This window comes from Pan paniscus, chromosome Y (genome assembly GCF_029289425.2).
Source record: "Pan paniscus chromosome Y, NHGRI_mPanPan1-v2.0_pri, whole genome shotgun sequence".
NCBI lineage: Eukaryota > Metazoa > Chordata > Mammalia > Primates > Hominidae > Pan > Pan paniscus.
This window is the reverse complement of record NC_073273.2, coordinates 19353380-19381129: the sequence shown is the minus strand read 5'-3', so window position 1 is coordinate 19381129 and position 27750 is coordinate 19353380.

Here is a 27750-nt window from a genome sequence, read left to right as displayed (position 1 = left end):
TGTATATACCCAAATGACTATAAATCATGCTGCTATAAAGACACATGCACACGTATGTTTATTGCGGCATTATTCACAATAGCAAAGACTTGGAACCAACCCAAATGTCCAACAATGATAGACTGGATTCAGAAAATGTGGCACATATACACCATGGAATACTATGCAGCCATAAAAAATGATGAGTTCATATCCTTTGTAGGGACATGGATGAAATTGGAAACCATTATTCTCAGTAAACTATCGCAAGAACAAAAAACCAAACACCGCATATTCTCACTCATAGGTGGGAATTGAACAATGAGATCACATGGACACAGGAATGGGAATATCATACTCTGGGGACTGTGGTGGGGAGGGGGGAGGGGGGAGGGATAGCATTGGGAGATATATCTAATGCTAGATGACGAGTTAGTGGGTGCAGCGCACCAGCATGGCACATGTATACATATGTAACTAACCTGCACAATGTGCACATGTACCCTAAAACTTAAAGTATAATAATAAAAAAAAAAAATGAAAAAAAAGAAAAAGAATTGTTATTAAGTAAAAGCAATCATAGATGATAAACAAAAAAAAAAGAAAAAGGAAGCCTTGATGAATATAGATCTCTTTTCAATTTGCATTTGTAAGTGAATATTCCAGTAATGACTGAAGACAGAGTGTATGAAATTGTATTGATTAGGTCGTTTTCCTGGGAAAGGCGAGGCTTTTCCACCCAGGGTGGGGCACGTTGTTCCTTTCACCCGGACCTCATGTTTCTTTTCATTTAAAATATCTTCATAAAGGCTCAGGTTCTGGTCTTTCTAATTACAGTGGGGACAGCCTGGGAACTTCCAATGTCATCTTGCCCCATTCATGAAACAGGGTTCCAGGCAGTGACTGAGATACAAGCATCAAAAATGTGGACTCTGACATAGAGTAGCAGTTTTGTTTGATGTATTGGTCAGTGGGCTCTCATAGTCACAGCCCAACAGTCTTCAAAGAGCCCCATCACCACAGGTCATGAAGAACAGAGTGGAGAGTTTTCATTGGCTGCACTGTGTCCCCTCCCTGAATTCCTAAGTTGAACCTCTAACCCCCAGTAGCACAGAATGTAACTGTATTTGGAGAGAGGTAATCAAGTTAAGTTAGGGTCATATGGATGGACCCTAATCCAAAGGAGTGGTGTCTTTGTAAGAAGATGAGATGAAGGCCAGGCATGGTGGCTCACGCCTGTAATCCCAGCACTTTAGGAGGCTGAGGTGGGTGGATCACTTGAGGCCAAGAGTTTGAGACCAGCCTGGTCAACACGGTGAAACCCCATCTCTACTAAAAATACAAAAATTAGACAGGTGTGGTATTGTGCACCTGTAGTCCCAGCCATTCAGGAGGCTGAGGCAGGAGAATCACTTTAACACAGGAGGTGGAGGTGACAGTGAACTGAGATCACATCACTGCACTCCAGCCTGGGCGACAGAGCGAGACACCATCTTAAAAAAAATAAAAAATAAAGTTAAGGGCTGGGCACAGTGGCTCACACCTGTAATCCCAGCACTTTGGGAGGCTGAGGCAGGCACCTGAGGCCAGGAGTTCAAGACCAGCCTGGCCAACATGTTGAAACCCCGTCTCTATTACAAATACAAAAACTAGCCAGGCGTAGTGGTGCATGTCTGTAATCACAGCTACTGGGAGCCTAAGGCAGGAGAATCCCTTGAACCTGGGAGGCGGAGGTTATAGTGAGCCGAGATTATGCCATTGGACTCTAGTCTAGATGACAGACAGAGTGAGACCCCATCTCCAAACAAAACAAAACAAAACAAAACAAAAAACAGAGGAAGAGATGAGGAAACAGACCTGTGTGGAGGGATGACCCTGTGAAGACACAGTGAGAAGGTGGTGTCTGCAAGCCAAGCAGAGAAGCCTCAGGAGGACCCAGCCCTGTGCGGACTCCAGCCTCCGGGATGTGAGATAATGAAAGTCTGTTGCGTAAGCTGCCCTGTGTGTGGGGCTTTGTACGGTAGCCTGAGCAAAGACATCTGAGGTGATATGCAGCGTCCTGTTTCCCTCATAACACACAGTTTTATCAGTATTAAATTGTGAACGAAGACATAGCATGGATGGGGATACAGCTGAGTGTGCTGCATTCATTTTTGCATTTTTTTTTCTTTTTTCTTGAGACAAGGTCTTGCTTTGTCGCCCAGGCTGGAGTGCACTGGAGCAATCATGGCTTACTGCAGCCTTGACTTCTTGAGCTCAAGTGATCCTCCTGCCTCATCCTCCTAAAGTCCTGGATTACAGGCATGAGCCACTGTGCATGGTATCTCTGGTGTGAGGTATTTCTTGGTGAGCCACACTTCCTCTGAGAAGTGGCATAGACGTCCCTTTCTCCCATTGCATGGGAGAAACGGATGCATGCATGAATATATGTGCACAAACACACCAGGGATACCTCACATTTAAGCTTCACAATGGCCTTCTCCAGCACTGCAGGGGCTGGACGTCCACCTTCCATATGGGGAAAGTGAGGCCAAGACAGAAATGATGGGTTCATGCAGGCCACACAGCCCAGGGTGGAGCCGTGGGATTGGGACTGGGCTCTGCCTGACCTGCAGAAGCCTCCTCCCAACGCCTGCGTGCAGCCCTTGTTCCCATGTCCTGGCATTCCGTCACGGCCTGCGGGACATCAAGCACTTCTGCACATACGTTGTCAGAAAGGGGAGAGGCCTTAAGAGGCTGATTCCCTGCAGAGGCCTTGTGCCTTGGTGGGTGGTGACACACTTTCTCTTGTTCCCCATCAACCATCTGTTGGTTCCAAGACCTCATTTTTCCAGACAACGGTGAGCCACACTTCCTCTGAGAAGTGGTATAGATGTCCCTTTCTCTCATTGCAGGGGTTAGTTCAGGAGTGTGGCAGATGGGTGCTGAGATGCTTAAGGGTCTGGATGGAACCTCACACTGTCCCCTTGCTAAGTACTTAACACCGCCACCTCTAGGGCCTGGTTATTGATTACTTGGAAGGAGAACACAAGAAGCCAAAGCCCTCTGAAGCTGCTGCCAACAACGCCCACCTTTGCAGCTGCAGAAGCATTTCCCCTCTGCTCCGAAGTGGCAAGGCCATCTTCTAGTCCAAGGCCAGCTTGGATAAGAGCGGGGACTAGAACAATGGCAGCTGTAGCCACTGGGCAGTTTGGGCAGCAGTGCCTGTGCTTGGCTGGTTTCTTTTTCAGTCGTGGGGTTGGGGCCCTGCAGGTGGACATCTCTGCTGTTGGTCGACCTATGTGTGGATGACTTGGGGCTTCCTTGCAGATAAGGGCTGGGCTGCTGGGAGCAAGTCGGCTGTGCTCTTCACCATGCTACTGGATGCTTGGGCTGGGCCCTCATGCTCGGATTGCTCAGCTTCCTTACTGTGCCCGTCTTGTCCCAGCAATCGTGGTGAACCCTCCCCCAGATGCTGGGGCTTTGAAGCCAGGCTGGCAGAAAAGCTTCCCCAGGCCTCAGCTGTGGCCTTTCCCATGTTCATTCACCCCCAAGGGCAGCAGCACAGGCTTTGGGAGGGGCACTCTGGACATGGAGTTTTTCCCTGAGACCTGCTGGCCTCAGATACACAGCTTGTCCTCTCTGAGTGTTGGTGGGCTCATGGTAAAGTTGGGACCATGGCCAGGCATGGTGGCTCATGGCCAGCACTTTGAGAGGCCAACACAGGTGACTTGCTTGAGCCCAGGAATTTGAGACCAGCCTGAGCAACATGGATAAACCTCGAGTCTACAAAAAATAAAAATACTTAGCTTGGTGTGGGAGTTGTGCTCCTGTAGTCCCAGCTACTCAGGAAGCTGAGATGGGAGGATTGCTTGAGCCTGGGAGGATGAGGCTGCAGTGAGCCATGATTGTGTTACTGTACTCCAGCCTGGACAACAGGGTGGGACTCAGTCTCAAAAAAAAAAAAAAGGAAAGAATAAAGTTGGGGTGACTCTCTCTCTACTGAGAGACTCTCTGAGGTTTGATAGAGTTTGTCAGTTACACAGGCACTGACTGGTCACCAGCGAGACACCAGTGACTGGAATAAGCCCTGAACAGCACCGCTGAGCTTGGAAATGAAACAGGACAGGACCTGGGAGCCCCTGGGGGAATCACTCACCTGCCAGTGGATGGTGGGAAGCCAAGGTGGCCAGGAGGAGGCTCAGGAATGAGAACCTGGAACAAGGGGAGAGAGAGGGAATGAATGGTCGGGATTTCAGCCGAGAATGGCAGATGCAACTATTTCACAACCCAACCCTGAGAGCCTCATCACTGGGAGCCAGGAGCTCCGTCTTCCCTGGCCGTCTGTGGTTGCTGTGACCTGGCTGTTGCTCTGTGGCGGGGCAGCTTCCTGGGACTCCATCCAGGTAGGAGTGGGGGGCCGTGGAGCTGGCACCCACTCCTGCTGGGTTGAGAGAACCCCAGGGTTTGCTTCCACCCACCTTGACCCATCACTTTCCTGTGTGAGGGGTGACCCCCTGGTAGAGAGAAGGTCAGGGTCCCTGAGAGACCGTGTAGGCCTGAGCTCCATTTGGAGGTGGTCATAGTCATCTCAGGTCAGCACCCAGCACAGTGCAGGGACATGGCAGGCCCTCAGCAGATGAGAAGGGGTGTGGTGGGCAACGGTGTATTTGGGCCCACACCTCAGTTTCATCTTGACTTTGAGTTATAGGCACAGTGAATTTCATTGTCTTCCCAGCTGTACCTGGTTGCCAGGGTAATTCATGGGGCTTCATTTATTTCTGCCTTTCAATTACTCACTATTCCTGTGCCTTTTCGTACGTCAGCTGTAAATATTAGCAGTGTTTTCCTGTTGCCTTGCCCTGAAGTCCTTCTCCCCAGAGGGAGGGGATCCTGTGTCTAGAGAGACCTCAGCAGGTCCTTGTTGGGAACACTCAGCTTGCTGAGGGATGGTGTGTACTGAGGCCTGGGCATGGGCTGTTGAGGGCATTTGGGGCTGACCTTCTCAGGCATATGCTGGAAGGGGCTGGGCAGATGTGGGTAGGATGGTGAGTGGGCAGCTCCAGTGGTCCATGACCAGAGTGACACGAGCAGGGGATAATAAGGGGAGGTCTCAGCAGGATGTGAGAGAGATGGAGGTGGCAAGATCACCAGGTCTCAGGAGTGGCTGGCATAACTGGGCAGAGGCAGAGGGAAATGTCTCGGATGATGTCTTAGTTTCTAATGGGAGGAGCAAATTGGTGGTGGCAAGGAATGTGTGTGGTCTGACCTTTGACCCTCCAGGTTAGCCTACCTCAGTTTCGTGATACCAGTAGAAGACATGAAGCCCCTGGATCAGAGATGAAGGTTCGTTCCTCACAGCAACACCAGTAGGAAAAGCACTGGCCCTGTTTCCACAGGACGGTGCAGGGAAGGCCACCTGGCACCACATGCACAACGTGTTGCATTATGGGAGGGAAGTGCTGAGTTTAGGGAAACAGAATCCTTTATGAAAGATGACCTCAGCACACCTGCCCTTTGCTCCAGAGGAAGACACTTTCTCTAGCTTCCAAGACGGCTCGCTGTACAAACATCTTAGAGGATGAGCCAGAAAAAGGCAGAATCAGTACCTCTGCCCACACAACACACAGACCAAGAGAAACCCACCGAGTACTGCCTCCCACCGAGGCTTCTGCCTGGGTCTGTACATTCCTGACATGAAAACCCATGAAGAACGGTTCCTAGGCAAACATGAGAAACCCATGAACTCTGCCAAATAAAACATAAGAAACCCATGAACTGTGCTGAATAAAACATGAGAAACCCATGAACTGTCCTGAATAAAACATGAGAAACCCATGAACTGTCCTGAATAAAACATGAGAAACCCATGAATTGTCTTGAATAAAACACGAGAAACCCATGAAGAACTGTCCCTGAAAAAAACATGAGAAACCCATGAAAAACTGTCCCCAAACAAAACATGAGAAACCCATGAAAAACTGTCCCCAAACAAAACATGAGAAACCCGTGAAGAACTGTCCCTGAATAAAACTTGAGAAACCCATGAAGAACTGTTCCTGAGCAATATCTACCCCTCATGTCTACATCATCCTGGCAAATTTTCCTGAGTGTGCCATTCTGTTGGCAATGCTGATCAATCTAACAGACAGATTGGGACCAAATCCACCCCATTTGTCTCATGCAGTCTTTAATTAAGACGACAGCCAACAGGACAGCAGTATTAACCTCAATTGTGACTTCCAGGGTCCTGGATCCAGCCAGCTGAGCAAATCCCACAAGCCTCCAGGGTCCCCTTAGAAACCAAGCTAGTTTCTCCATAAGTTCCTGTTGACCTTTCCACTTGGCGGCATGTGTTAAGAAACCAGCTACGGCAGGAGGAATCGGCAATTGCACGGACTTCACCTTGAACCACAAGGAAGAAGTCAAAGGCAATCCTGTCATCTGTGACGCTCCTGGATGGTGACTTGAGGCTGGGCTGAATGCCGAGGGCCAAGGTAGTGGCATTGATCAACTTCCCTAAGTCCTGGGACACATTTCCTAGAACCTTTTCTAGTTAAATATCTCCTATGGATTGCTGTCTGCAGCATTCACATAAATAATGTGCCAGTAACCCGAGAAGTTAACCAAGTCACTGAGGGCAGGTCCACTTTGGAGGGAACTTCTCAGTGATCGAGGGCTATGTGACATGCAGGGAGTGCTTCTGCTTATATACCCGAAGGTCTCTTATGAACCCTCTAAGTTACAAGTGTCCATGTTCTCAGGAGGGAAGCAAGGTGACACTTGGCTTCCACACAGGAAGCAGAGAGCTGTGGGCACATGGTGCCCTGGAAAGTAAGGTTTGCTTACAATTGCTGGAGCCCCTGCAAGAGGGACCTCCATAGGATGCAGGATAGAGGTTGTCAGTGTCTCCAACATGGTCTCCTGGATGACTGATAGACCTTAAGGCGCCTGGTTCAGTTAGAATAATTCAGTTCAGTCTGTGGGTCCAAACTGTTTAATGTGTCCATGCCAGATGGCATTTGTCCACCCCACTGAATGACTGGCCAGTGGTTCCAGGAGTGGGGGTGAGGTTGGGGCTGGGGAAGACATCAGCAGGTGTTGACTTGTGTTTTGTCTGGGACGTGCAGGACTGAAGTTCTCCCATGCTTGTTCTGACAGATTTCTCAGTGACAGTAAGGTGAATGGGCATCAAATTGTGTTCAGAGAATGCTAGACCCAGCAGCCAGTGAAATTTATCACATTTTTGGGGTGTCACTGTACCAATGTATTTTCCATCATGGGGAATGAGACATGGGTGACTCAGAAAAGCAGAGAATGCTAGACCCAGCAGCCAGTGAAATTTATCACACTTTTCGGGCGTCACTGTATGAATATATTTTCCTTCGTGGTGAATGAGCCATGGGTGGCTCAGAAAGGCAGAGAATGCTGGACCCCGCAGCCAGTGAAATGTACCACCCTTTGCGGATGTCACCGTACCATTGTATTTTCCATTGTTGGGAATGCGCCATGGGAGACAGACAAGACTGTTAATATCCCCCTCCCTCTCCAGGCTCTGGGGTTGTTGTTCTTTCCCCACCCACCCCCCAAATTGGTGTCTCGTGACAATAGCTGCAACTTCACCTTCTTCCTCAATTGTCCCCTCCTTGCACCCGGACTTTCATTCTGAAGGGTCAAACGCAAGAGGCATTTTTATAAAACTGGAGGATCCATTGTATCCACTTTGTCCCATGTGGAAGGACATGGTCAGCAGGGCCCTCTCCCAAGTGTGTGTTGTCCTTGCAACCCAGGACCATGTCAGTCAACAGGAGAATCCAGGTGGCTGCACTGGAATGAGGTTTGAACCCTCTAGGTCCCCGTTTGGCTGGGTAGTCACCTGGAGGCTGCCCCAACCAGACTAGCCTGGGCTTGCTGCTAGAGGGAAGAAAGAAGCTTCATGCCCAAGGATGGTCAGGGTGGAAGCTTGAGTTTTCACAGTTGGTCAATATAATCCCCATCCTTCTCTTCCTGGCCTTCTCTTCCTGGCCACTACTCAGGATGTGGCAAAGAGGAGATGATTCCTTCCTGGATCAGCCATATATAGTGATCAGACTTTTCTACTAAGGACCAGAAGGAGGTGAGGGTAGGAAGGGTGGAGAGTAGGGAGGGTAGACAGTCCCTTGAGTGTCTCAATGCTCTGCCTGCTGGCAAGTGGCTTTTGTGATACAAGGTACACCATCATTGAGTGTAGACGGTCTTGAAAGTTGAAGACATGCCACAGGTGAGTTTCAGCAACCATAACAGCATGGCCAGTGCTGGCTGATTGTATTGGGACAGAATCATTGTAGCCTATAATGGTCTCAGTGTTGCTGAGGCCCCCACCGGTACCCCTGGTGGGGAGAGCACCACATTTTGAGATTGTTGATTGGCTGAGAGGAGGTAGGAGCAATGGGCCTGCCCTCACAGGGGACAGACAGGACAGCTTTGGGCAGGAGTCACAAGTCTAGTATGCAGAGGTGGCCTCTGCATCAGGAACAGAGTGTTTAGCTTTGTGCCCAGGCAGTGGTGGATGGGGTGCTCTCTAGTGTGATGGTGCATCTGGGTAGTAGTGGTGGCCTCTGGGCAGTGAAGTCCCAGTCAACAGCTCGGTCTCATTCAGTATCATCAAAGAACAAATGGACTCTTAGCTCAGGCATCTACATGCTGACCCAGAATGGCCAATCAGCCACCGTGACTTGCCAGAATGTGTGGCCCCAAAGAAGGACGTCTTTAATCTGACTGTTCCAAGTGGCAGACCAGACAGTGAGTTTGTTGCCAGCAGCTGCCCATGAGTCAGTAAAAACATAACCAAGTTCATCAGGGGGAGAGTTGACCACAGGTTTGAGAAGAGCCCTGAGTCCTGCCCGCTAAGTGGTGTGGCCTTGGGCACCTGCAGTTCTACAGAGCCAGCCCTGAGGTTGAGCAGCCGATGCAGCCCAGTGGGCATCATTGAGCTTCAGTATAGTTGAACCATCAGTGAACCCAGCCCCGACATTCGGGGCAAACTCTGAATTGAGGGACCCATGAAGCCAGCGACATTGTTTCAAGTGATAGAAGTGAGAGCCACTGCTTTTCGTCGGGGCCAGGATGCCTCTGTGTGCAGCTTGGCCCTCGGTGTAGAATAGACCATGGATGTTTAAGCAGCGAGGCTTGTGGGGCCTTTCTTATCTTGTGGGCCATTGAGTCAGAGCGGGCCCACCCAAAAATGGGAATATCAAGCCTGAAAATCACAAAGCCTCCCTCCAAGGATCAGATGCTCAGTTTCAAAAAGAGCATAATGACACGGTGGGTGCCTGGGAACCATGCCAGGCAAGTCCAGGTGTCGCCGGGGTGGGGCTGTCTCCATCTGCCCAGTCGGTAATCTCAGATGGGCAGCTTGATGGAGTCTTCAGAGTTGTAGCCCAGGGGCTCTAGTTAGCGCTCCCCAGTCAGGAGCGTCCTTCTTGGCCCGTGTGAAATGGGGAAGTACAAGCATAGAACACACCCCTTCCTATGTTACTTTTGGATGTGGAGGCCACAAAACCAGTTTATTGATGTGGTCCAACCTCTCCCCCTACAAGGGTACATAAGCTACCCTCTCCCCTATAAACTTGGCCTCATCAGCTGGGTCCAGGCACCGTCTCCCACCATGAGATCCAGTGGGGTTGTGACTTGGACAACTGTCTCCAACAGAGCCCTAAAAGCTGGAGCTCCACCCATCCCTGAAGTTTCCCAGCATGCTGGGTGGGCCTTGGTGGTCTTTGGGGTTCCTTGGGGATGGAGCCACCTGCCCCCAGTCATCTCTCTCCTTACAGCAGCTGCAGTCAGGGTAGAGGGGTGTCAGGGATCCATGGGAGCAGAGGGAGAGTGACCTTGTGCCTGTGAGCCACATGCATTGATGTATTGATTTCTAGCAGTGTCACGGTTGCTCAGGGCATAGCCAGATGAAGGGCTGCTGTTTTCTGTTTGCTTAGAGCTTTGCATTGAAAAGCAAGTGCCTCCTCACTGACACCATTCTAAAGCATGCCAGAGTCTTGGCCCAGCAGCTGCAGCCCTGCGGCCTCACAGCTGGGACTGTGGGTAGTACCGCCTCATTGTCCTGATTGGAGTCCTTCTCTGTTCACTCAGGGGAGAGTGAGTCTCACCCACAGCATGAGTCAGGGCAGGCTGTTCCATCCAGGGTCTCATCCTCAGCCTCGAAACTCCGGCACCTTTTCCTCTTGTCCCTCCATCACTTGGACGAGAACATTTGCTACCTGATCCAGGGAGGGTTCTCATATCCTGGAACCCAGCCTGCACAGCCTCTTTATTTTATCTTCCAGAAAGCCTTGGCTGTGGGAGTATCCCATCCTCCTCATTGAAACTGTCAAGACCCTGAAGGCTTTGAGATTTCCCCTCCTGGGTGGCTAACAAGTGAGCTCACCAGAGTTTCATGAAGACACAAGACTCCCGGGTCAGAGATGAAGGAGTTTATTACTCACACCAGTAGCACTAGACAGAGCCTCAGGGTTTTCTTGCTGGTTTACTGAGCCCTGATTCCCACACTGTGATGCGGAGAGGCATGGATGATGCCTGCATGCATGGTGGGGCACGTTGTGGGAGAGAAACATTGAGCTTAGGGAAGTGAAATATTTTATGCTAGACAGTGAGCCTGTCTGCCGTTTGCACCAGAGGGAAACACCATATCTTCCGTTATGGGTTACCTTGCATCCCTGCTCCCCATAAAATATGTTGAAGTCCTAAGCCCTCGACCTGAGAATGAGATCTTCTTTGGAAATAGGGACTTTACAGATGATCAAGTTGAAATGAAATGTTAGGATGGGTCCAGATCTAGAATGACTGGCATCCTTATCAGAAGGAGGAACTCAGACACAGACATGGAGGGAAGACTGTGTGAAGACACGGGGAGAAGATGGTCACCTACCAGCCAAGGAATGCCTGAGGCCATGCACCTGAAGCTGGGCGACAGGCCTGGAGCAGATGCTTCCTCACAGCCTCAGAAGGAACCAACCCTGCCCACACCATGATCTTGGACTTCTGGCCTCAGAGCTGTCGGATAATACATTTCTGCCGTTTTTGCTTCAATTCCAGTTTGTGGTACTTTGTCGTGGTAGTCCCAAGAAACAAATCCATCTTCAAAGCTGTTCCATCTGCAAGCACATTTGAAAAGATCGTCTGAACAAAGACAGACACTGTTTCTGCTCTGTGTGTAGAAACTCAGGAGCCCCAAGAACAATCTCCTCCCAGCAGATGGACAGTCGTGCTACTTACAGGCATGGGAACCTGGAATAGGACCAGGTTTGGAGAGTTTTTTTTTTGTTTGTTTTTTCCCTAACAAAGTCGCTGCCTTGTGGAAGGAAAAGGCCCCAGCCTCTGGAACTTGCTGGGAAGCAGATTTCTGTTCCTCCTCAGGAGAGAAAACACTTGTCATCACAGCCGTCCTCTATGAGCGGGAGACAGGGATAGAGAGGGACCCCCCTGGTAGGGTTACTGCAGGGCACTGCCCCTCCAGCAAGGTTGGTCACACCCATGATGCTTCATCCAGGTGGCCCCTTGGAATCATAGGTTTCTTGCTAAAATACAAATTCTTCTTCCCACTTGTTTCCCTGGAGATTCAGATTCAGTAGATCTGGGTTCGGGGGGCTGGGAACCTGAACATCTTATTGCTCCACAGGTGGCTCTGACAGCATCCAGGATTGAGGATTCCTGGGCACTTCCCCACACCTGTGGCTCTTTGTTGTCCTGGTTCCGTTGTGCATGCGGTGTCATGGTTGCCTTGGATGTAGGGAATTGCAGTGTTTCACCATGAGTGGGCGCCTTGCTTGGAGGCCTCTGCTGCTTCCTTTCCTGCCTATAGCACCTGCTCTTTCCTCTTGCCATTGGCCACTCCGATAGGTTTTCCCTGACACTGGGGTTGTCAAGATGAGATTCTGACCTCGGCTTCATTCTTCTGAGATCCTGAATTGTCATGTGACCATTGCTTTTTATTGTTTGTTTGTTTGTTTGTTTGTTTGTTTTTAGAACCTCATTATGTTGCCCAAATTGGCCCTGAACTCCTGGGCTCCAATGATCCTCCCGTCTTGCCTTCCCTCCCAAGCAGCTGGGTCTGCAGGCACTCATCACCATGCCCAGCTGTCATTGCCATTCTTAAAGTCCATGTGCCACTTGTTACCCAGTGGCTTCTTTGCACATGAGAGTGATGTAGTGTAGAAAGAGGAGCTGGCTGTATTGAGGGGATCCAAGTGCTACCTTACTGACAAACTTTGAACCAGTCTTCCTGCCTTCAACTCAGCAGGAGGAACCTGCAATTCCATTCCTGGGCCTTCCTGCAGTTCTGTGCTGCAAGCTGGTTGGCTTCTCCAGACCTCCCCTTGGCAGCAGTTGCACTCACGGATCTTCCACCATCTCTGGTTTCTTTCCCAGCTTCTCCTTTCCTGTTTGTCCTTGTGTTTATACGCGTTAAAAATGAAATCCCTTTGCTGCTGTTTTTTGTGTGTGATTTCAAGCAGGGGTAAGGCTGATTTGCCACATGGAAGGGGAAGGTTGTTTTATGGCTAGAAATACACTAGACAGCTGGATGGGGCTGTGCCTCATGGGCGTTGGTGGAGGGGAGGGACTATCCAATGGTCTGACCTTGCCCCGTGAATTTTTGCTTCCTCTCCAGTGGTATATTTAAGAGTGGTGGCTGGTAAAAATTCCATCCTTCTTGGGTTGTAGCTTCAGCACTTCCTAAAAGTGTAAGTTCCTGAGCTGAAATTCATTTGATCTACATTGGTGTGTGGGCTAGTGTGGTGTGGTTTATGTGGATTGACTGGTTTGTTTAAACATGCCATCCCCACAGCCCCCCCCCCCCAAAAAAAAATTCCATCTGTGGATGTTTTCTAGAAGCCTGTATCTATTTTCATTAGAAACTGAACTTTGTGTGTGGGGGTTTGTTTTCTTTTTTTCTTTGCAACCTAGACTTTCACTGTCGACTTCTTTTACAAAGCGTTGTTAGATGGGCACAGGGTAAGGAACTTCGTGTTTTCTTGCTTTCCCTCTGCTCCTATCCTGGTAGGAAAAGCTGTTTTAACTGCCCAGATCATAAATTAACAAAGCCTGTCAACTCCTCCATATTTTTCTTTGGAAACCACTTCCTCTGTTCTCTTTCCTTCTATCCTGTACCTCTTGATAAAAAACTCCAGCAGGTAGACTCCATTCAAAGAAAGGCACATATTCTGTGCCCCGTGGTTTGTGGTGACAAATAACAAGGTGTTGGTGGGCATATCTGGAGTAAGATGTAGTTGTGGGTACACCTGGAATAACGATGTCCAGAGCTATTTCCTTCTGAGTCACGTTTTTCTGCAACTGCAAAGTGAAGATAATGATATTTGTCCCCGGGAAATTCAGCAAGATGCTTGTCATTCCTAAGTGGCAGGCAGGTTACTACATGAAGGATGGTTGTCTGCTCCCGGGATGTCCTGTGCTTGGAAGTCCTGTAACCCTAATTGGCCAGCAGAGGTTTGCATGAAGGTGGACTGTGAGACTCACATTGCAAGGTGGCACCTCGGTTATCGAGTCATCTGTAGTTTCTTGCAGCTGTGTTTTCTTGTTTTCAGTGTGTAAATCTTTCACATCTTTCACCAAGATTTTCTCCTAAGCATGTCTTACTTATTTTCTGTTGGCATTTGTAAATAGAGTTGTTTTGACATTTCAACTTCCAATCATTCATTGCAATTATATAGAAATATAATTGACTGCTGTATATTCCTGTTGCCTTCTTCAGTCTTCCTGCTAAAAATCGCTTGTTTTAGTACTTTTTTCAAGGATTCCACTGGATTTTCTATGGGGACAATCATGTCTTCTGCAAACAAGGATGGTTTTATTTCTTCCATCTCACTCTGGATGCATTTTATGTATTTTTCTTTTCTTGCTGAGGAGAAGTGTGAGAGTGGACACCTCAGCCTTTTCCTTGATCTTAGGGAGGAAGTTCTCAGTCTTCCCATGTAAATACGGTGGACACTGTGGGTTTTTCAGAGATGCCTTTTCTCAGGCTGAGGAGACTCCCTTCCAGTTCTGCTTTGCTGAGGGATTTTATCCCAAATCTGTGTTAGATTTTATGAAATGCTTTTTCTGCAACTATTGAGCTACTCATAGGGTTTTTAGCTTCTGTTCGTTAATATGGTTTGTTAGTATGCTTTGATTTTCAAATGTTAAATCAACAGTTAATTTCAAATGTTGAAACAAATGTTAAATTTGATCAGTTCCTGATCAAAATCACACTTGGTTATGAAATATCCTTTTTACATATTGTTGGATTTGATTTGTTGTTCTCTTTTGACTTTTTGCATCTGTGTTCATGAAGAATGTTGGTCTGTGTTTTCTTTTTCATATCGGGGTAATATTGGCCTCACATAAGGCATTGGGATGTTTCCTTTTATCCAGCTTTCTGGAAAAAAATATAATCCTCCAATTTTCTTTTGATTAATATTAACTTATTCTTTTATTTATTTTATTCATTCATTCATTCGTTTCAGACGAAGTCTTATTCTGTCACCCAGGCTGGAGTGCAGTGTTGCAACAACCTCTACTCACTGCAACCCCTGCCTCCCAGATTCAAGTGACTCTCATGCCTCAGCCTCCTGAGCAGCTGGGATTACAGGCATGCACCACCACTCCCAAAAATTTTTGTATTTTTAGTAGAGACAGTGTTTCACCATGTTGGCCACGCTGGTCTTGAACTCCTGGGCTCAAGTGATCCACCTGCTTCAGCCTCCCAAAGTGCTGGGATTACAGGTGTGAGTCACTGCACCTGGCCAAACTAATACTAAGTATGCTTTTTTGAATCAAGTTACTTTTTACTTGTATTTGTCTTTATTTTTAAAGCATAGTTCTTTTTAAAGACTTTTTAAATTGTTGTAAAATGTGTATAGCATAATATCTATCATCTTAACCATTCAGGAGTGTACAACTCAGTGGTATTAAATACATTCACAACATTGTGTAACCACCACTCTGTCTATACCCAAATTTTTTTTTGTCATTTTTCACAAAATCTCCATGCCCATTAAACAATAGTTCCTCTCGCCTCTCTTTCTGGCCCCTGGTACCACCAGTCTACTTTCTGGTTTTACGAATTTGGCTATTCTAGGTACCTCATATAAGTAGAAACATATAAGATGTCTCCTACTGTGTCTGGCTTATTTAGCATAATGTTTTCAAAGCTTGTGCATATTGTAGCATGAGTCAGAATTTCCTTCCTTTTTAAGACTGAGTTTTATCCCACTGTATGGATAGACCACATTCTATTTATTCATTCAGCAGTTGATGGACAGGTGAAAGGGTTGTTTCCACCTTTTGGTGCTTGTGAATACTGTTGCCATGAACATTCGTGTACAAAGCTCTGTTTAAGTACCTACTCTCTATTCTTTTGGTTTTATAACTAGGAGTGGAATTGCTGGATCAGATGTTACTCTCTATTTAAATTTCTGGAAAATTGCTATCCTATTTTCCACAGTGGCCACGCCATTTACGTTTCTACTAGCAGTGCATGAGGGTTCCAGTTTCTCTACATACTCAGCAAATGTGTCATTTTCAATTTATTACTATCATTATTATTATGGCCCTCTTAGTAGATATAAAGTGATATCTCACTGTTGTTTTGATCTGCATTCCCCAAATGCCTAACGCTGTTGGATGTTTTCTTCATGTGCTTATTTGTGATTAGCATATTTTATTTGGAGAAATGTCTATTCAAATTCTTTGCCTATTTTTGAATTGGCTTATTGGTTTAAAGTGCATTTCTTATAGAAAGCTTAGAGTTTGGTCACATTTAATGGAAAAATTGATAAATGGTTTGATTTAAATCTCTCATCTTACTATTTATTTTCTTTTTATTACATCATTCTGCTTTTCTTCTTTTTCTGTCTTCTTTTAGATTAATAGAATTTTATGATTCCATTTATCTTTATTGTTTCATCTGCGATTACTCTTTGTTTTGTTCTTTCAATGGTTGGTTTAGGGTTCATAGCATAAATCTTTATCTTACTACACTTTTATCATCAAGTAGTATTACACCAGTTCATGTAAGCATAAGAACTTTACAATAATATGCTTCAATTTTCCCACCCCAACCTTTGTGGGTGAGGAGCAGCCATCCCTTCTTTGCTGGCATCCCAAGTTGGTAAGGCTTATCCAGAGGGTGGCAATACCAGGGCCACAGATCATCAGTTTTTACTTTTCTGTGTTAAATCCAAGGGTGAGGAATTTTTCCAACATCTTTGCTCGGAGTTTGGACCTGGACAATTCCTCCAGCCTGTCTCTGACTCTGCCTCCCCACCAGCCTCCACTCTTCACTTGCTGCCCTCCCTTCTGGGCGGACAAGTCCTCCTGCACCAGAGCTTCTGAGCAGCATCTGCGTCCCGGCAGCAGCCTCACCCCCTTCTGTGGCCTCCTCTGTATTCCACTTTCTGACCTCCTGCTGGCTTAATCTTCCTGACTCATGGCTCCATCTGTGTGCTGCCAGGATCGAGTTGGACTCATTAGCTCAGGCTTGGGGTCTCCCTTAATCACCATTCCTCCTCTTGCAGCTGTGTGGCTCTGGGAATGATCTGGCATTTTTGGAGCATTCCTCTTTGGTCCTGGGGGTACTAATGCTGCCTTCTGGAGAACATAAGGAAGAGATGATGTGTTTAACATGCTTACGAGCCAGGCTGTGGGTGCATAGTAAGTGTTTTGTGTCTGCAGTCAGGACTTTTAAATTATAACTCCCCCTCCATGGCTGCCTGTTACTTCACTTCAATTTATTGCTCCTAAAGGGACTTCTCTGGCCAGCATCTGATCTCTGCTTTACAATGGCTCTGCCTGAAATCATGGCTATGAAAAGAGGAAGATTAAGTCACCCCCAAGGAGTCCATGGACTGCTGGCAGAACCTAGCATTGTCTCCCAGTTTAGCATCACCTTGAGAATAGCAGAGACAGACAGGCAGCCTCTTACTAATCTCCCAGAGATACAGTCTGCCCACCACTTCACCACAGCATCCAGCGGCTGCCATGAAGCTTTCACTGTGCGAAAAATGTTCTGATTGGAAAACTGAATCCACAGCTCCGTTATGCTTTATTGGCATTTAAACATGAAGAAGCACTAAGCCTGACTCTTGGACCTCAGCACCCCCCGACTAGGCTGTCCTTCTGAGTCAAGGTCACCCCATATTTCCCTGTTCCATTGATGTGTCTGATTTCAGCTTCGTGTGTTACCCGTGCCAGGGTTTTAGTGTTTGCCACCATGAGCACCAGTCCAATGGGCCTCTGTCCACAGTAAGAAGTATTATTTCATTTGGATAATTGCATTTGGGAATAAGCCAATTGTAGTTTGGGGTGACCTTGATGTTGGTTATCTGTCAGAGGTGTGCAAGTACATGGATTGCATGTGAACAGCTATCAAAGGCCCAAAGATGCCTGCATGTACCTTTCTGTGGCCCCTGCCAAGCTTGTGTTTATGATGGGCCCTTAAAAATGCATCATGCAGAAATTGATGATGACAGAAACCATAAATGCAGAGGAAATTCTGAATGTGAAATGCGCTTCTTTGTAATGAATGATGTGCTCAGAAACTTGGAGATTTTCCGGCTTTCCTAAGTTCGTGCTGAACACTGTTTACGTTCGTTTGCAGAGCTGGCATCTTGATCGACCCTGAGGTCTGTGTTTCTGGCTCCAGATCCTGAATAGGGAATGTCCCCATGGGGCCATGACCTGAGATGCTCTGGCATTTCCTCCCCCTTGTTCTCTTGGCTTTTCCTGGGCTCCTTGTGTAGAAGTCAAGAGGAAGGTGGATGTAAGTCTCACCTGAGGTAGGTGAATTAGCAGAAGCCATACAGGTGGAAGTCCCTGAATCCATCAGTATAATCCAAGCCTCATGTTGTGGATGGCCCTTTCCACAGCCTTCAGATAACCCATGGCAATAAGGCCTATTTTATATGGTATAATATTTACCATTTTCTCAAGCTTTGTTTAGACACTCCCTTGTCCTCAATAAAATCTTCCAAAATCACCCGTCATCATCGCCATTTTACAGGGCCCAAAACAGATTTGGAAAGCAATTTAGTCTCTCACAGGAAACTCTTCTTGCTACATTGCTGTAAATCAAAACAGCGTTGCCCAAGAAGCTGCTGTGACCCTGGCAGGCCAGATACTTTTTGGCACTGGTTTGCTGATCCACCATTGTTTACGTGTCTTAGTCATCAGTGCGGATGTGTCCCACCACATGGAGGTGGTGGCCCTCGGTAGGTTGCAGAGACTCACCCCATGGTCATTCAGTGTTGTGGGCTAAGTCTCTCCCCCACCAAAATTTCTATATCGATTGAAGTTGTAGCCCAGGACCTCAGAATGAGACTTTATTTGGAGATTGGGTCTTTACAGAGGCAATCAAGTTAAATGAATTTGTTAGAGTGGGCCCTGATCCCATCGGACTGGAGTCCTTATGAGAAGAAGAGGTGAGGATGCAGACACGCAAAGAGGGACAACCACCTGAAGACACAGAGAGAAGGCGGCCATCTGCAAGCCAGGAAGAGAGGCCTGCAGAGGAACCAGCGCTGCAGACATCTTGATCTCAGATATGTCTTCCATAATGGGAGACAATAAATGTCTGTGATTTAAGCAGCCTATTCTGTGGTGCTTTGCCACAGCAGCCTGAGTGACTCATAACTCAGCATAAGTGGCAGACTCAGGCCAAACACAGCTGCCTTTACGTGTCTCCAGTGCCTGCATTGTGCCCACAGTCTGGTAGTTTCAGTTCTTAACCTCTCACCTTGCAGAATACTTGTAACTCTTGTGAACCAAGTGTGAGTGACTTTCCCTCACTCTCTCCATTTTTTCTTTTGTTTTGTTTTGAGTTGGGGTCTTGCTCTGTCACCCAGGCTGGAATGCAGTGGTGCAATCGTAGTTCACTGCAGCCTCAACCTCCCAGCTCAGGGGACACTTCTTTCTCCGTCTCCAGAGTAGCTGGGACTGCAGACACATACCACCATGCCTGGCTAATTTTTTAAAAATTTTATTTTTCGTAGAGATGGTTTCCCTATGTTGCCTTGTCTGCTCTTTGGTTTTGATTTGAGCTTGAACATGAACTGTACTAAGAGGGGTGTAGATGTATCACGGTTCAACAGCATGGCCAACCATAGCTCTGTAACTTACAGCTCTGCAGACCTCAGTGGCATAGCCTCCCCTCACCAGGATCATTGCTATAGTTTACGATCTGCACAGTCCACTGAGTACAACCAAGGCTCACTAGGCAGAAACACCCATCAGCCCCGCTGTGAAGTCCAGATCTTTCTTGACTGTTGGATAACACCACCCAGGAGTGTTCCTTGTCTGGAATGTTGATCCAATGCTGTTCAATGCCATCCAAATTTACTAGCTTCGGTTTGGTTATGCAAAGAAAAAGACAGAAATGGCCGGGCACAGTGGCTCATGCCTATAATCCCAGCACTTTGGGAGGACAAGGCGGATGGGTCATGGAGTAAAGAGATCAAGACCATCGTGGTCAACACAGTGAAACCCTGTCTCTACTAAAAATACAAAAATAAACTGGGCGTGGTGGCGGGTGCCTGTAGTCTCAGCTACTCTGGAGGCTGAGCAAGAGAGTTGCTTGAACCCAGGAGGTGGAGGTTGCACTGAGCTGAGATTGCACCACTGCACTCCAGCCTGGCAAAAGAGTGAGACTCTGACTCAAAAAAAGAGGCCCCTGTCCTCAGGCAGCTTGGGCTGGGGCAGGGAGGAGCACTTAACTGGCTGGATGTTGCAGTGGTGCTGAGACAGATGTCAGGGGAGAGAGAGATGGGGAGGAGTAGGAGGGACGGGAAGATGTGGATGGTTCATCTGTGCTAGGACTCAGCTCCCTTTTGTGGCTGAGGGCCATTGTGGTATGAAGGGAACTTAGAGAGAACTGAGGCTGGCCTAAAGAAGTCCTGAGAACATCATCACAGGGCTGGTGTCAGCCACAAAGTCCGTCTCCACAGCTCCTGACCATGTCAGCCCCTGTCCCACTCCATCACCACCCAGGTCTCATGCTGTGTGTACTGCCTTTCTGGAGATAAGGGAGAAGACAGCCTGGTTTTGGTCTCAGAGATCTCGTTATATCCATTTGCAGGTTTTATGTGTCCTGAGCCCCTTGGGCCAGGCACACAGCAGGTTTCGGAATGATCTGGACATCACAGCCTTCAGGAGATTGAGTGACAGAGGGACCAACTCCTGCCTGCCAGTTAGGAGAGAGTGAGGAGAACCATCTTAAGGCAAAATATGAAACTCAGCACTGCTGTCACCTTCCTGGGAGACAGGAAATGCAAGGTGAAGAGGCCAAGACTCATGGGCCAGACAGGAAAGGGAGCAGGGCCAGTCAGCTGGCCTGAGGGCTGTGGGCAGTCAGAGCAGCTCCCTGTGTTCCCACCCAAGGTGCCCAGTGGTCAGCTCAGCCTGCAGGAGGCCAGGGAGATGACATCGTGAGACCTCGGCCCCAGTGGAAAGGATGAGTGGGGCTCGAGCCGGCAGACGCGGAGAGGATGGCTGGTCCACCGGAGGCTGGGGTGCTGGGTTGTATGCAGCCTGGAAGGTCTGAACAAAGGGAATATTTCTTCTGATCCAGAAATGACCTGACCATCAACATCTTCTTCAGTATTCTCAATGACTTACATAACAGGCATATCTTAGAGATAGTGAGTCTGGTTCCAGACCACTGCAATAAAATGAATCTTGCAATAAAATGAGGCACACACATTTTTTGACTTCTCAATGCACATTAAAGTTATATTTATACTCTATGTAGTCTATTAAGTATGTAATAGCATAATGTCTAAAAAAGCAGTGTATATACATTAATTAAAAAATACCTTGCTAAAAATACTTAAGAATCACCTGCATCTTCAGTGGCCTGTAATCTTTTTCCTGGTGGAGTGTGTTGCCTCATGTTGATGACTGCCGACTGAGCAGAGTGGTGGTTGCTGAAGGTTGGGGTGGCTGTGGCAATTCCGTAAAATAAGACAGCAAAGAAGTTTGCTGCATTAATTGACTCACGAACGATTTCTCTGTGGCATGCACTGCTGTCTGATAGCATTTTACCCACAGTAAAACTTATTTCAAAATTGGATGAAATCTTCTCAAACCCTGCACTGCTTTATCCACTGAGTTTATGGAATATTCTAGATCCTGTGTGGACATTTCAACAGTGTTCATAGCATCTTCACCAGGAGTAGATTCCATCTTGGGAAACCACTTCCTCTGCTCATCCCAAATAGGCAACTCCTCATCCATTCAAGTTATATCATGAGATTGCAGCAATTCAGTCCCACTTCTAATTCCAGTTCTCTTGCTATTTCCATATCTGCAGTTCCTTCCTCCACCAAAGACTTGAATAACTCAAAGTCATCCATGAGAGTTGGAATCAACTTCTTCCAAACTTAATGTTCATATTTTCACCTCCTCTTATGAGTGGTGAATATTCTTGGCTGAGCACGGTGGCTCAAGCCTGTAGTCCCAGCACTTCAGGAGGCCGAGGTGGGCACATCACGAGGTTAGGAGATCGAGATCATCCTGGCTAATGGCGAAAACCTGTCTCTACTAAAAATACAAAAAATTGGCAGGGTAGGGTGGTGGGCACCTGTAGTCCCAGCCACTCAGGAGGCTGAGGTGGGAGGCGGAGGTTGTGGTGAACTGAGATCGCTCCACTGCACTCCAGTGTGGGTGACAGAATGAGACTCCATCTCAGAAAAAAAAAAAAAAAGCCGTTTATGAGGGTTGGAATCAACTTCTTCCAAACTTAGTGTTGACATTTCCACCTCCTCTTATGAAACATGCATATTCTTAATGGCATCTGGAATGCTAAATTCTTTCCAGAAGGTTTCAGTTGACTTTGCCCAACTCCATCTGAGGAATCTATGGCAGCTATAGTCTTACAAGATATATGGTTAAATAATAAGACTTGAAAGTCAAAACTAATCCTTAATCCATGGACTGCAAAATGGATATTGTGTATGCAAGCATGAAAACGTTTATCTTCTTATACATCTCCATCAGCGCTCTTGAGTGACCAGGTGCATTGTCAAGGAGCAGTAGTATTTGGAAAAGAATCTCTTTTTCTGAGCATTAGGTCTCAAAAGTGGGCTTACAATATTCAGTAACATGTGCTATAAACAGATGTGCTGTCCTCCAGGCTTTGTTTTTCCATTTATAGAGCACAGATAGAGTTAAATTAGTATAATTCTTTTTCTTTTTCTTTTTTTTTTTTTTTGAGATGGAGTCTCACTCTGTCACCAGGCTGGAGTGTAGTGGCGTGATTTTGGCTCACTGCAACATCCTGCTCCTAGGTTCTAGAGATTCTTCTGCCTCAGCCTCCCAAGTACCTGGGACTACAGGTGCCTGCCACCACACCCAGGTAATTTTTGTATTTTTAGTAGAGATGGGCTTCCAACATGTTGGCCAGGCTGGTCTCTATCTCTTGACCTCATGATCCACCCACCTGGGCCTCCCAAAGTGCTGGGATTACAGGTCTGAGCCACCGCACCCGGCCGATTGAATTAGCATCATTCTTAAGGGCACTCAGCTTTTTTTTGAATGATATATTAGCATAGGCTTCAACTTAAAGTCACCAGCTACATTAGCCCCCTAAGAAGACAGCCTGTCCTTTGAAGCTTTTAAATCAGACGTTGACGTCTTTTCTCTAGCTATGAAAGTCCTAGATGCCAACTTCTTTCAATAGAAGACTGTCTTGTCTACACTGAAAATCTGTTGTTTAGTGTAGCCACCTTCATCAATGATCTGAGCGAGATCTTCTGGAGAACTTGCTGCAGCTTCTCCAGCAGCACTTGCTGCTTCACCTCGCACTTTCCTGCTATGGAGACGGCTTCTTTCCTTCAACCTTATGAATAAACCTCTGCTGGTTTCCAGACTTTCTCCTGCAGCTTCCTCACCTCTCTCAGCCTTCAGAGAATTGAAGAGAGTCAGGGCCTTGCTCTGGATGAGGCTTTGGTTTAAATGAATGTTGTGACCGTCTCGATCATCAAAGTTTGGCGGTTAAAACCTTCTCCCTATCAGCACTAAAGCCTGTTTCACTTACCATTTGCGTGTTAACTGGAGTGGCCCTTCTAATTTCCTTCAGGAACATTTTGTTTGCATTCACGTGATGGTTTACTCTTTGGTGCAGGAGGCCTCACTTTTGGCCTGACTCAGCTTTCAACATGCCTTCCTTGTTAAGCTTAATCACTCCTAGCTTTTGATTTAATATGAGAGATGTGTGACTCTTCCTTGGACATGTAGGGGCCACTGTAGGGTTATGACTTGTCCTAATTTCAATATTATTCAATATTATTGTGTCTTAGGGCATAGGGAGGCCCAAGGAGAGGGAGAGAGGTGGGAGAATAGCTGGTCAGTGGAACAGTCAGAACACACAGAACTTTTATTGTTTCCTATCTTATATGGGTGTGGTTCATGCCACCCCAGAACAATAGTAACATCAAAGATCACTGACCATGGATCATCCTAACAGATATAATAATTATGAAAAATTTGACATAGTGCCATAATTACCCAAATGTAACAGAGATATGAAGTGAGCATGTGCTATTGGAGAAATCATGCTGATAGATTTTCTCGTTGCAGGGTTGCCACAAGCCTCCAATTTGCAAAAACACATTCTCTGTGAAGTTCAACAAAGCAAAGTGAAATAGAACAGGTTATGCCTCTAATTTATGTTTAGCCTGCACTAAGATTGGCAGTGGGTGTGTATAGAGGGGAACATCATCTATCATTTGAACAGCAAGGACTCAGGAGATCGGGAGATTTGACTTGGGTTTCAATCAAACTTCTACTGCTTTCTAGAAATGTGACCTTGGGGTAGTTACTTGGAGTCTCTGAGGCTCAGCTTCTTTATCTAGAGAAAGAGAATATTATTATTATTATTAAACAGTAATAATATTATACAAACAGTAATCATAATATCCACTTAGGGTTGTGGTGAAGGTGATATGGTTAGCATAATTTCTGACTTATTAGGATTCAATACATAGTAATCATCACTGTGTCATGGTTATCATTATCACTGTCATCATCATCATCTTCATCATCACCACTACTGTTATCACTGCAGTGACCACTGTCATCATCACCATCATCATCCTCATTATGATCACCATCATTATCATCATCATCGCCACCATCACCACCACCATCCCCATCACCAACATCATCACCATTATCACTATCATCATACCATCACTGTCACCATTATCATCACCATCATCACCACCATCATCACTATCACCTCCATCACCATCATCACTATCATAATACCATCATCACCATTATTATCACCATCACCATCATCACCACCATTCTCATAATCACCATCATTATCACCATTATCACCATCACCATCATCAGCACCATCCTCATAATCACCACTATCATCACCAATACCATCCCCATCACCATCACCATTATCACTACCATCATGCCATCATTATCACCATTATCATCACCATCATCATCACCATCACCATCATCATCACTATCATAATTCCATCATTATCACGGTTATTGTCACCATCACCATCATCACCACCATCCTCATAATCACCATCACCGTTATCACCATCATCAACACCACCATCATCATCACCATCATCATCACTGCTACTATCATCCCCATCACCAACATCATCACCATTATCACTACCATCATACCATCATTATCACCGTTATCATCATCATCACCATCACCATCACCATTATCACTACCATCATACCGTCATTATCACCATTATCATTACCATCACCACCATCATCACTATCATAATACCATCATTATCACCATTATTGTCACCATCATCATCATCACCACCATCCTCATAATCACCACCACCACCATTATTACCATCACCATCACCATCACCACTACCATCCCCATCACCAACATCATCACCATTATCACTGTCATCTACCATCATTATCACCATCATCATCACCACCATCATCATCATCATCACCATCACCAACACCATCATCACTATCATAATACCATCATCACCATCATCACCATCACCATCATGATCACTATCATCACCATTGCCAACATCTCCATCATCACCATTATCACCACCATCACTGCCACCACTACCACCACCATCATCACCATTAAAACCACCTTCATCATCACCATCAGCACCATCATCATCATCCCCTCCCTGTAGACACTGAACTCTTTAAGGGACAAGAGCACATCTTGGTCATCTTCATGTCCTCTCACCCACTCCTGTCCTGGTGAGACCATGTGCACAGAAGATAGAAGCTCAAGAAGAGAGGTGTTTCCTCCAGTAATCCTTTAGAGGAGTTGGCCAGAGTTGGGACTTCCTACACTCTGTTGTCTTTGCCATCCTTTCTGTACTCTCTGTGAGTCATCTAACAAATCACTGACTCACTCAGTATATCTCTAACAAATTGTAAAGGAATAGCCACCTCACAGGGTTGTGGGGAGACCAGAATCAGACACTGTTTTCCTCAAGGAGAACTTGACATGGCCAAGGCTCACACTGGTAATAGTGGGACCAGGAAGGGTCACTTAAGGCAGAAACTGTCTTTGGCCATCCACCACTAGACTCATCACTGTTCTACCTTTGCCTCCCTCCCTCTTCTTATGCTCGGCCCTCAACTTGGAAGTCCTACCCTAGACTCGCATATCCCTCTGTGTTCCTGGGCAGCAGCCTATGATGCGCACTCCTTACCAAGCAGCGTCACTTACTCCTTCCTCAGGGTCCCCAAGGGAGCTCGAGTTAGCATGGATTTTTACCTTTTCCATATTGTGTGACAGTTGATTACGTGTCTTTCCCCACTACAAATGGTGACCTCAGGCTGGTTTGCTTCTTATTTATTGTCCTTGTGGCTCCCACATCATTCAGCTAGTGTCAGTCACCTGTACTGTGTCAGGCCTGCTCTTGGACCTGGGGTTTGCCTGATTAGACAGTGAGTCAATGATGGGTAAGTGAAGAATTGAAGTAGGATTCATCCAAAGGGTCTTCTGACGTTGTGGGCTTGCCCGGAGCTGGTGTGAACAGGCGGGCAGCTCCCATCACATATTGAGGGAGGGGAGTTCCCTAGAAGCTGGGAATGCTCGACCTGCTGAGTTCTGCTCTCAGAGATGCTGCTGCTGCTGTTTTTTTGCTGTCACAATTAGTGGCAGGTGATTCACACGTTTATGAGTTCCCATGCCTGCCATAACCAACCACAGACTGGTGACTTAAATCCCAGACATGTATTGTCTCACATTCTGGAGGCTGAAAGTCCAAGGTCGAGGGGTAGGCAAGGTTGGTTCCTTCTGAGGCTTGAGGGAGAATCTGTCCCAGATTCTCTAACTCTACCCCAGCTGCTGGGGGCTTACTAGCAATCTTAGCATTGCTGAGTTTGCACATGGGACACACCAGTCTCTCCCTGCCCATTCACATGGTCATCTCCCTGTGTGCGTGATGCTGTGTCCAGATTTTCTCACTCTTTTTTTAAAATTATACTTTAAGTTCTAGGGTACATGTGCACCATGTGCAGGTTTGTTACATATGTATACATGCACCTTGTTGGTTTGCTGCACCCATTAATTCATCATTTACATTAGGTATTTCTCCTAATTCTATCCCTCCCCCAACCCCCCTCACCAAGACAGGCCCCCATGTGTGATGTTCCCCCGCCCTGTGTCCAAGTGTTCTCATTGTTCAATTCCCACCTATGAGTGAGAACATGCGGTGTTTGGTTTTCTGTCCTTGTGATAGTTTGCTCAGAATGATGGTTTCCAGCTTCATCCATGTCACTTGAAAGGACATGAACTCATCCTTTTTTATGGCTACTTAGTATTCCATGGTGTATATGTGCCACATTTTCTTAATCCAGTCTATCATTGATGGACATTTGGGTTGGTTCCATGTCTTTGCTATTGTGAATATTGCCTCAATAAACATACATGTGCATGTGTCTTTATAGTGGTATGATTTATAATCCTTTGGGTATATACCCAGTAATGGGATCACTGGGTCAAATGGTATTTCTAGTTCTAGATCCTTGAGGAATTGCCACAGTGTATTCCACAACAGTTGAACTAGTGTAGACTCCTAGCAACAGCATAAGAGTGTTCCTATTTCTCCACATCCTCTCCAGCACCTGTTTTTTCCTTACTTTTTGATGATCGCCATTTTAACTGGTGTGAGATGGTATCTCATTGTGGTTTTGATTTGCATTTCTCTGATGACCAGTGATGATGAGCATTTTTTCATGTGTCTGTTGGCTGCATAAATGTCTTCTTTTGAAAAGTGTCTGTTCATATACTTTGCCCACTTTTTGATGGGATTGTTTGATTTTTTCTTATAAATTTGTTTAAGTTCTTTTTAGAAGAAACTGGATGCCTTCCTTACACCTTATACAAAAATTAATTCAATATGGATTAAAGACTTAAATGCTAGACCTAAAACCATAAAAACACTAGAAGAAAACCTAGGCAGTACCATTCAGGACATAGGCATGGGCAAGGACTTCATGACTAAAACACCAAAACAATGGCAACAAAAGCTAAAATAGACAAGTAGGATGTAACTAAACTAAAGAGTTTCTGCACAGCAAAAGAAACTACCATCAGAGTGAACAGGCAATCTACAGAATGGGAGAAAATTTTTGCAATCTATCCATCTGACAAAGGGCTAATATCCAGATTTACTCCCTTTATAAGGACACAGTTATTGCAATAGGGTCCACCCTGCTCCTGTATGACATCATCTTAACTTGATTACATCTACAAAG